Source organism: Canis lupus, chromosome 5, assembly GCF_048164855.1.
Source record: "Canis lupus baileyi chromosome 5, mCanLup2.hap1, whole genome shotgun sequence".
NCBI lineage: Eukaryota > Metazoa > Chordata > Mammalia > Carnivora > Canidae > Canis > Canis lupus.
The window spans coordinates 27,821,988-27,833,137 of NC_132842.1; positions in this window are offsets into that span (position 1 = coordinate 27,821,988).

Below are 11,150 nucleotides of genomic sequence, written 5' to 3' on the forward strand. Positions count from 1 at the left end.
TCTGATCTTAGTCTTCAGTTCTTACTTTCCCTAAGTGGCACATCATTGCCACCAGTATAGTATGGGAAATACTCTCAAATCCCAGGACTGGGGCACCAGTATAGTATGGGAAATACTCTCAAATCCCAGGACTGGGGCAATCTCATCTTCCTTTCTTTTCCTTAGATACTCTGCTCCTAATCTGTGCTTCTGAGACATCACTTTGTATCCATATAACCTTTAGTTAGTATGCACACATATTCCCATATTCAAATTAAAAACAATTTTCAAAAAATAAAAAAATAAAAAAATTTTCAACAATCATTCATTTTCACAAATTTCTGGAAAATAGAAGCAGTGGTATTGCTTTGTTTATTTCCACATTATAACAATGTCTACATTATACATTTGAAATTAGCAAAAATGAAATAAAATTATTAGAGTTACATAAAATTCATCACATGGTTCTACTCCAGCGTTTGCTTCTATCTGTCAGGATGCCTTTCTATGGCTCTCTTTAAAATTTGCCAAAGAAAACACATATATTTCCCTGCTGTTAAAGCATCAAAGCTCCCACACAGAAACCCATTCCCATGGAACCCAAATAAAAACATAAAGAAGACTGTTGGTAGACTAAATACATTTCAAGCTTTCTCCAGGTTTCTATTTAAACACAGTCTGATTTTTACTTGGTTGACTCTCTTTCTATTAAGCCCTGGGCACATGGACTAGGATGTATTTTTATGGCTTTGCAATAGCAATGATGACAGCTAAGGTTAAACAGGCTCCCATTAGATCCAGCAGTGCCAGCAGAGCCACATTACACAGATTATTTTATTGGAATACCGACAAATGAACGCCAACAGAATCCTGCTTAGTAGCAGCACCTAAGACATAATAGGCACTTAATAATTGCTTTTGGCATTATGATTGAATGATCCCTAAATTTGTTATATATTCCATCGTCTTCACCTAAAGAGGCAGAGGAGGAAAGCTGAGAAATGCAAAATGAAACCCTGTGTTTTAATGTTTACTTTGTCCTAATTTTCAAACTTTATTTGTGTGTACTCTGACCACTTATACTTTTGAGTAACTAATTAAAATTATTGAGCAATGGATGCCTGAGTGGCTCAGTCAGTTAAGCATGGGAGTCTTGGTTTTGGCTCAGGTCCTGATCTCATGGGTCTCGATCCCCTCCTATAGTTCTGTGCTTAACAAGGAGTCTGCTTAAAAATTCTTTCCCTTTGCCACTGCCTCCCTCCCCACTCTGTCTCTGTCTCAAATAAATCTTTTTTTAAAAGCCCTCGTGTTAAGAAATAAAATAAACTATTGAGGAAAAATGGTGTTGTATTGACTTATGTACCAAGTTTTTATTCTGTCTTTTGACAATTAAAATGGTAAACTACATTTGCTTTCATGTGCTCTTCTTTCTTGCTTTTTTTAAAGGTAAACCTTGCCTAAGGGGTAACTTAAGGTACTGTGATGAAATATCACTCTAAATGTGAAGGAAATAGCATAAAAATATTGAGCATACAAGTGGTAAGTTTAAGTCATGCCAAGGAATTCTGAAAATGAATGGTTGAGGAAGAACTTATTTTTATTTTCACATTTTCCTCAACTCTAGAGCCTTAAAATGTGGTTTAACTTATAGGTTGTGTCTCGGCCTTAGGAATGGGAACAGGTCTCATTGTCTCTGTGAAATAAAGATTACATGACATTGCCAACACATAAGTCAATAGTCATATGTGGACATTGACACTCAGGATAGTACTGATAATGTTACCATGTAATATAGAAAGTAGTGAATTCCAGGAAATTGAGACATTTCTAAGGTTTAATTGTGTTGGTCTCTTTTAGCTAACAGCAAAGCAGGTTACATATGTTTTTCTCATAAATTTTAGGACATTACATATATTACACAGACACAGAACCACATGGTCTCCAAAAAAGAAAGCTGTTATTCCAGGTGAAATATAAAGTGGCACCTTGCATTGGTATCTCCTTTCATTGTGTGTAATTCATGGAAAATATAAAGAAATTGTGAAGGAAGTTTCTTATGCTCACAGTGGCAAATGATGCATAAAGGCAGACCAAGAAATTAAGAAATCTGAAATTGTAATTACAAGGCCTTGTTCCTTGCAAGCCCCAGGATAACACCCACAGTTGCAGAAATCCCTTGCTGTACTGGATACAAGGCTATGCCTGGAATTCATTCAAAGAAACCTGACATTCACCATTTTTTGATATCCCCAAAAGACTTCAATTTATTTTAAATTGTCATTTAACAACAACTGTGTGTCTATAGAGGATGGCATAAGATAGAATTTTTGTTCAGAAGTTTAGAAAGCACATTTTAAAACTTTACTAATTTAGTAAAAACATATAATGTAGCTTAAATCTGGCTTTCCACGTGAAATACCTCATCCAAACCCTTCATTCTACCCAAAACTACACTTCTAACTCTGAGAACTTTTTGATTTGACACTCATGTCTCTTTGACCTTTCACCTATTTATATTCAAATCCCAATAGTCAGATAGGCCTTGGCTGAGTACAGCTACAAAGCTTAGTTGGTCATTCTCCAAATGTTACCCTAATACAATCCAGAGTTTGCCTGTAACTTTCATTCACTCAGAATAGTATTTATTTAATGTTACTACCTTCCTACCAGCCATTGACCTAGACTGTCGGTGTTGAAACTTACATTATAGGAGGAATAGACAGAGAATACAGTATATAAATATATTAGGAACTCATGTAAGTACATAAGAATGAAATGAAACCTGATATAGAGAACAATTAGGCAGGGAAGGGGGATAAGAAGTTCCAGAGTTATTGAATCATAATGTACCTGAAAAGGCTACATTTTTTAAAATATTCTATTTATTCATGAGAGACACACAGAGAGAGGCAGAGACATAGGCAGAGGGAGAAGTGGGCTCCTAACAGGGTGCCCAATGCAGTACTTGATCCTAGGACCCCAGGATCATGCCTGAACCAAAGGCTCAACCACTGAGCCACCCAGGTATCCCAAAAAGGTTACATTGGAGCAAAGACTTGAAGTAGGAAAAGAAGAGCCATCTGAATAGGTGGGAGAAAAACTCTTTATGCAGAGAAACACTGAGGAGGGTAGCTGGTGTGTTTACAAAAAAAGCAAGGCCTTACTATATCTGTCCTCATTACCTCTTGGGCCTCATTCCTTCCTCTCTTCTGTAATATTTGCACACCAGGTAATGGAAACAGATAGAGTAGGGCCTTACAGTCTCCAATAAAAACTTTGGCTTTTATTATGCATGAAATAAAGAGCACTGGAGAATTTTGAATTTAGTGGTTAAGTCTCACTTAAACTTTTTAAAAGTGTTCTTTTGGATAATTTATCAAGAAAAGACTTTAAAGGGATACAAATGTAGAAGCAAAGAGCTCAATTAGTAGGCAGTTGAGAAGTGATGGTGGTTTGGAACAGGACACTAGCCATGGAGGTGGTGAGAAGAAGTCAGATTGTGTAGCATTGTATACAAAATAAAATCCAGAGTCTCTTCATAGACCTCATTCCCCCTCTCTGCTGACTTCAGAAAAACTTCCTCCATATGAGCAAATAGCAATCAAATATTCCATTCCATAGAATCCAACATGGGAAGGCTGAAATTTTTATTTTAAGTTAGAAAATGTAATGGGAAAGTGTAATTGGCCCAGAGTATATCATATGGCTCTCTTCTACTAGGGTGTCCTAAGTGCAATAGTATGTAAATCCCTGAATTCCTGAATCTTCATGTGTCAGCCGACCTTATAGAGATATCACTGGTAAAACTCATTTATTTTGGTAGGCACCTTTCAAAAATTACTTGGACCACTTTTATACTCTGTCGCCACATAACAGCCTATAAATTTTCCAGCTTATAGGCCTTGGAGGGACCAATTAAATAGATATTTCCAAATGTAATTTTATAAAAAAATTGGCCAAGGAGTAGCAGAGTTCTCTATTTCATCCTGCTCCTCTTCAGCTTATGAAAGAAAAGCTATTTCATATGATAGAGGAAGAATATCAAAGGCTAGACCAAAACTGTGACTGAAAATAAGGTGTATGGTTCATTCATATGCTAATCTGCGCTCAAGTGGTTGAGATGTAAAAATCTAAACTCAGTTCTGTTCTGTAGCATATCTATATGTCTTGTTCACTAAGGTATTACAAGCACCAAGCCCTGTTCCTGGCATATCATAACAAAGCAATAAATCCTTCTTGAATGAATAAGTGAATTAACCACACTGGAAAATGGTGAATTTTCAATTTGCTTCTTTGTATGTCACTCTTTGGCAAAAGCCGTAACTTCTAGATGCCACGCAATGGGGATTGAAGGGAAATGGCTTTAGCATTGAAAGGATGATTTCATATTGAGGTCCATTTATTAATCAATATAAAACTGTTTGCTTCACAAAGGCAATATGTTTCTTATATCCCTATAGACAGGGATGGGAAAAATAATTTTCTAAGCTTTATTCCTTTCAGATATCATCTTATCACAATTAATAATTTTTGTGCATCCATTAATTTTAAACATGGTTGCTTTCTTCAAGGAGTTTACAAACCAGTTTTGGAGACAAGGAACTAATATAAGTAAAATTATAGGTAAGATTGATATACTATTGCATATGAAGGTCACAGATAAAACATGATATTCCATAAACACTTATCTACTGTTTCAAAAAGGGGACACAGATACACCACTAGAAACATAAGCCCATCATGGGCTGAATTATGTCTCCTGCCCCCCAACTTAATTCATAACTGCCAGTTCAGAGTGTGACTATTTGGGCAGATTAGAGTCTTTAAAGAAGTAATTAGGTTAAAATGAGATCATTAGGATGGATCCTACTCCTATATGACTGGTGACCTTATAGGAAGAGGAATTTTGAACACAGATACATATAGCAGAAGAATGCCACATGAACATGAAGACGGCCATCAATAAGCCAAGGAGAGAAGCTTTGGAAGAAAGCAACCCTGCGACACCTTGATCTTGGACTTATTGCTTCCAGAACTGCGAGAAAATAAATTTCTGTTATTTAAGCCACCAATCTGTGGTACTAGGTTATGGCAAGCATAGTACTTCAGTATAAAAGTAAATAGGTTTTATCCAGAGGAAAAATTAGCCACGGAGAAGTAGCAAGGCATAAATAGTCCTGTGAACTTAGATTTTCCCACAATACTAGGCTTAATTAGGAGAGCCATAGAAGATTGGATGTACCATAGAAGGGACTCTGAGAAAGGGACCCCACACTCAAATGCTCAGAAAAAAAACAAACTATAGGAAAAAGTGGGAAAGTCATATCTAGGCCACTCTATGACAATGAAACCTTCTAGGTTTCAATGTCTAGTGACAGATTTCAGCCAGTTGTGTTGAACTAAACACGACCTTCCAAGCAAACTTTTTGTATGGCAAGTACCAGAGTTTGGTCAGCTGACCACCAATAAACATAGGTTACTTAGTCATATAAACGCTCAATACATGATTATTTAAGTAATTATTAATTATTTATTTAATTAATTAAGTAGTAATATTATAATTATATTAATTAATATTAATTATATTATAATTAATTATTAATTAATTATTATTTAAGTAAATAAAAAGATTACCAGTTGCTTACTTGTGTTTATGAAAAGAATGACTATTATTTTTTAAGATAATGAAAAATATTCAAGGCGCCGGCGTGACTCAGTCAGTTAAGCATCCAACTCTTGATCTCAGCTCAGGTCTTGACCTCCAGTTCAGGAGTTCAATCCCTGAACTGGGTTCCGTACTGGACATGGAGTCTACTTTAAAAAAAAAAAAAAATCACTTGTTAAGTAATGATTTATAGATTGGAGTGTTTGTATATATATATATACAAACAATATAGAGTAATAAATAAATAAATTGTATATATATATATATTAGATAAAAAGGATATATATATATATATATCCTTTGAGCCACCAATTTAGTTAGAAAAACACCTTGCATTTGTAAATCATCTGCCAGTTGTGTATACCTTACACAAGTAAAGGCAAAAGAGAAATGCAAATGTGACATGGCTACTTTATTTCTACCCTTTGACTCCAAAGACTGGTCAGGTCATTTAGGAAACCACCTCATTTGAGGGGGATTAGAAGCTGTAGGTCACTTGGGAATTCAGTTATATCTGAGTCTAACAAGAGACTGGAAAATATAATTTTGCACTTGCACATTATTGAGTAAGGTCAGTATCTAGCTCTGACTCAGCATTTGGCAATCCACTGGCCATTCTTACAGAGCTTGGTCCCTTCCTGCCACCAGGGTGCAGGTTTCATAATTACGCTCTTTGACAGTGTAGGCTTTGAGCCCCGGATAACTGCGACAAAATTGCCTCAAGCTGTGGGGGTTTTCCACTTGGAGCTTCTAAACCTGACAAAAGTAGCCAGAATTCACTACCTTTCTCATGGGACATTTTGACCTAAAAAGACTCGGTGTCCAATAGTTTGGGTATATGTACCAAAGGACTTTAGGCAAAATATTACATAACATTAAAATGACGTTCATCTTATCTCCAGCGAGTGAAGGGAAGGAAGCAAGGTGTTTATGTTGTGTAAGCAGGTGAATGCCTAAGTAGAGTTAATTTTAAAAGAGCCAGTGTCTATTCAATTAGTTGCCACTCATTTCACATATGGCTCACAAAGAAAATTGGGGTATACCTGAAAAGCCGTATAATTTTGGGAAGAAAATTACCAATATAAAAATTTTTTTACATGATAAATGATGTTGATTGATTTTAACTTGTATTCACAGAATGAAGATTTTTGATTATGATGTATTATCTTCTTTCTATATTTCTAGATTCATATTCCTAGTATTCCGTTAGCTATCTTTGTACCTGGGTTCATGAGTGATGTTGGTATTCGATTACTTTCTAGTAATGGCATTGTCCAGTTTGGAATTGGAGTTCCATTATGCAAAAAGTTGTGAAGTAATCCTTCTTCTCTGTATTCTGAGAGTACATATAGAATTGGTAATATTTCCTAGCTCAATGTTTGATAGAGTTCACCAGTCAAGCCCTTTGGGCCTATGGATTTCTTTATAAACAGATTTTCATCTATGAATTACATTTATTTTTAAGTTAAATTTCTTGGATAAATATAACACTTCAAATTTTGCACTTCTCCTTTTCTCTGTTTTGGTATTATAATGCTTTTCAAGGAATTTGTTCTTTTACCTGAGATGTTACAGTCATTGACATTAAGATCTTCATAAAATCTGTAAGATTTATAATGACATCCTTCTCTTTCCTTTTCTTGATTAGTCTTCCCAAGAATTTATCAATTTTGTTAAACTTTTCAGAAGAATCAATTTTTGATTTAGACATTTTCCTAGGTTGTTTCTCATTTCTTTTATTTCTACTTTTGTCTCTACAATTTTTTTTTCTTCTGTGTATTTAGAATTTCATTTGCTGTGTCTTCCCTGGTTTCTTTAAGTGAGAGCTGTAAACATTGATTTCAACTAAACCTAAAATTTTGCTCCAATAACCAATTTAGTTGCTTTCTACTATTTTTCATAGGTTTTATTTTCATGATCATTCAGTTCAAAATATTTTCTATCATCTTGTCTTCATTGACTTTTAAATTATTTTGAAGTGTGTAGCTTGATTTCTTCCTTCTGTTATGGCCAATCTGAGGTCAATCTATCCGATGAATTTTAACTTCACATATGGTCTTTTATAATTCTAGGATTTCCATTTTATTTCCATTTTAAAGTTTCCATATCTGAGAGTTCTCCATACATCACACTATAAGGGGATCTCTTATGTCAGACTTGTGAACAGATTCATCACAGTTATTTAAAAGTTCTTGCCTCCCAACTTCTACATCTGGGCTGTTTTTGAATCTCCTGATTTTTCTCTAGACCATGTACCATATTTTCTGTTTTCCTTATGTATAATAATTTTGGGTTGTATATTGGACTTTATAAATGACATGCTGTAAATTCTGTTATATTTCTCTGAAGAGTGATGAGTTTTCCTCTAGCAGTCAATTGAATTATTGGCAGATTACCTGGAACTTGTGAAGTCCTGATTTTAAACTTCACTGAGGTCAGTCTATTTCTATTTTACTTTATCTATCTAGGATAGATCAACCTTTTATCCTGGGACATAGTTTTAACACCAAATATGTAGCCTCTCTTGGGTTTTAATAAAAAGTCAGGGGTGTTTACCAAGTCCCTCAACCCTTGGCAGGATTTAAACTATAACCTTTGTCTCCTCACCCCATCATGGATGACACATGAAATCTTTACTCAGTTCCTTCAGCTTTCCAGTTACTATTTTCCCCCTTTCCATGTGATATGGACGTCCTACATTCAACGCTCTGCATCCTAAGACCTAAATGATTTCAGTTTTATGTTTCATTTCTAATTTTTCTATGCCTCACAGACTATAACATGCTCCCAAAGAAAAAAAAATCATTAAAATTTTATTTAAAAATTTACTTATTTTGGGTTATACACTCAGAAATCTCTCCAAGGATGCTGTGGTCTGAATGTGTCCCCACAAATTCATACATTGAGATCCTACCTTCAAAGTTGATGGACCTTTGGAAGGCGATTAGGTCATGAGAGTAGAGACCTCACGAATGGGATTAATGCTTGATAAAAGAGGCTCCAGAGAAATCCCTAGCCCTTTCCACCATGTGAAGACCCAGCAAGAAGGGACTAGCTATTAATTGGAAAGAGGATCCTTGCCAGAATGCAACCAAACTGGTGCCATGATCTTGAACTTCCAGCCTTCAGAACCATGAAAAATAAATTTCTGTTGTTTATAAGCCACCCAGTTGGTGATATTTTCTTATAGCAGCCTGAATGGACTAACATAAAGGAAATCTGAAAAAAGCATGCAGGCTGTATCTATTTCACATCTCACTCTAATAAAAGCATATTTTAGTAATGGCCTAAACTTACAGAGTGGTAATATTTTAATCACATATAAGGAAGAAGATAAATAAAATATTTTTAACGGAAGCATAAAGAAGCAGTTTTCAGTGGGAAGCAGTGATGATTTCAAAAGTTTTCAAATTCCTAAACTACTCTATTGAGACAAATTCCTAATTATTGTGTACTTATAATAGAAATTGACCTAGGAATTATACTGTATACATAAAATTACTTTTAGTATATTGTTTGAAAAATAAATGGTTTGAATAGTTTAAAATGAATCAGAGAATTCCTCATTATCTCCTCAGAGACTACTTCACACTTTTCAAGGAATGATTTTGAAAATAAGTTCTGAGGATCATGATTTTCTTAAAATAGTAGAACTGAACATATAATAAGAACTTATTATGTTCTAGGTATCACTCTAGGTATTTGTAATATTAACCCATCTCACCCTCAAAACAAGCCACTGAAGTATATAACTTTACTTAACCTGTCACTTTACACACTTTGTGTAACATTACAAGTGAAGAATGTTAAGTCAGATAGCAGTTAAATAATTATACCGTTATCAAACTAGCAAATGACAGAACAAAACCGTGAATACTTGCAGTCTGACTCTGGAGCCTGAGCCATTGAACCACAATAAATACTGCCTTTTATTCCAGTAAGAAATGCCCCCTCCATAAATTTGGAAAATATTTGATCTAATAAATAGAACCAACTGCAGGACTTCGTGGAACCCTCAATGTGTTGTTCTGTTTTCTCAAACTTATGTTACAATGTTTATGGATCTAGTGGATGTCTAGACTAGAAGCAAAAACATATGCCTCATTTGTAGCACTTGCTGAGTTTTATAGCAAGACTTATTTCAAACTACTAATGACTTAACAACTGTCTTGCAGGACTTCTGAGTATTTACCAGGTGGCTTCCTGGTATAAACCATCACACTACCCATGGCTTTCCTAAAAGATACTGGTAGGATACGGAGAGTTGATCTGCCTCTCTCTCTGTCTCTTTCTCTCCTTCCTTCTTTGCATACCTACTGACCCATTTCTTTTCTAAAGCAAATTCTGATTTTTGAAATAGAACACTAATCAATGGTGAAAAATTTAGATGTTTGGATCTTAAAAATCTACTTTAAGAAACTTAGCAACAGTAACCAAAAGAACTGATGAAACGAAATTATAGTTTAATCAGTTAAAGATTAGAAAAAGATGAATTTAAAACCCCATAAGATTGTGGCAAAAGGAGTTAATGAAAACATTTTATTTAGTAATAAAAATGCTATAATTGCCACATTTATTGAATAGAGATGAAGTGGATGAATTCCTCTGGGTTCCTTGACAGTAATCTCCAAGAGATAATAAATTGTTGACTACTTTGTAAATTATAGAGTAAAATCTCCAAGGAGATCTTCATTTATGGTTGTTTTACCAGTGGAATCATTCCTCAGCTAGACTGGAGAGACAGAAGTGATGAATTTTTAATATTCATAAGAGAAATTCTATTGCCCATATTACCATACTAAAACTCATTTTTACTGTTCAGCTCAGTGTCAGTTTAGAAGGTGGCATTGAAATAATCACTCAACTAAATGGGACCCAATGGAACAAGTAGCCTCGTCAGAGTCTCAGGGATCCTTGTATCAGTGTGACCACTTTGCTATTCAAAACTTTGTTAAGATTCATTATTCTCTGTCCCTCACATTCATTTCAGAGAATGAACCTTTACATTCACCTAAACATTCACCTTTACAATTTTAAAGTACCATAATCTCAGTTGAACAAATGAAGGTGTGGTGTTTAAATATTTTTCACTTAGAAAGCTGTATGATTCAGATGAAGGATTCTTATATTTATACCAAATGAGCCAGATGATGATACAGTGCTTTTTAAATGAGCATTATCTAATTTGTTCATGTTTCTTATGTTCTGTTAAAACCTGTTGTAGCAACATGAACTCTTCAAATTCCTTTTTGTGCTAAAAAGACTTGCACTGTATATGATGAAAATTCATCACCTGACAACGCTACTTTCCCAAGTGTATTCCTAATGATAAGAAATATTAGGGGCACCTGGGTGGCTGAGTCAGTTAAGTTTCTGACTCTTGATCTCAGCTCAGGTCTTGGTGTCACAGTTGTGAGTTCATGCCCTGTAAAGAAGAAGAGCTAATGGTAAGAAATATTGAAAGATGTTAAAAACAAACAAACAAACAAACAAACAAAAAACAAAA